Here is a 717-nt window from a genome sequence, read left to right on the forward strand (position 1 = left end):
ACTGTTCAAACTCTAAAACAACAACAACAACAAACAGCAAACTTGCCATAATGATTATAATCATAATAATTCATCCGCGATATTCGGTTATAGCGAAGAACATTGTGTGAGTGCATTGGTGAACAATGATAATTTAGCGGATACCGTTGATACAATTTCAGCAAACTGATCAAAAATTCAAAAATTTTTTAATCAATTAGTCATTATAACATGAAACCAATAATCAAAACTGTTATCAATCATAGCATGGAATGACATGATTGATAATAGTGCTGATTCCATGCTCATTCATAATATATCATAATTCTCATTTATCATTATCAAGATGATACCTTGACTACATAATAATTTAACTGGGGAATTAATTGATTTAAACACACATGCTCATTCAAATCATTAACGGTTCTTTATCACCATTTTCTATTTCTTTATCACTAGCTTCTTATCACCAGCTTTCTGAAATAAATGACCCTTGCACAATGAACTGCATCTGTGCATGTGTGTATATGCACGTATGTGTACGCATGTGTGTATGCGTGCATGTGTGTGTGTGTGTGTGTGTATATGTCTGTGTCTGTGTGCATGTGTGTATGTGTCTGTGCCTGTGATTGATAGTGTGGTAGTCGGCAATGTTCAATTCCCGTTTCGTTTCACCATTCGATCTTATTCCATCCCCAGTTGACATTGATTATTTCAACGGCTTGTTTGCTTCTTGCC

Source organism: Loa loa (genome assembly GCF_000183805.2).
Source record: "Loa loa unplaced genomic scaffold supercont3.41, whole genome shotgun sequence".
NCBI lineage: Eukaryota > Metazoa > Nematoda > Chromadorea > Rhabditida > Onchocercidae > Loa > Loa loa.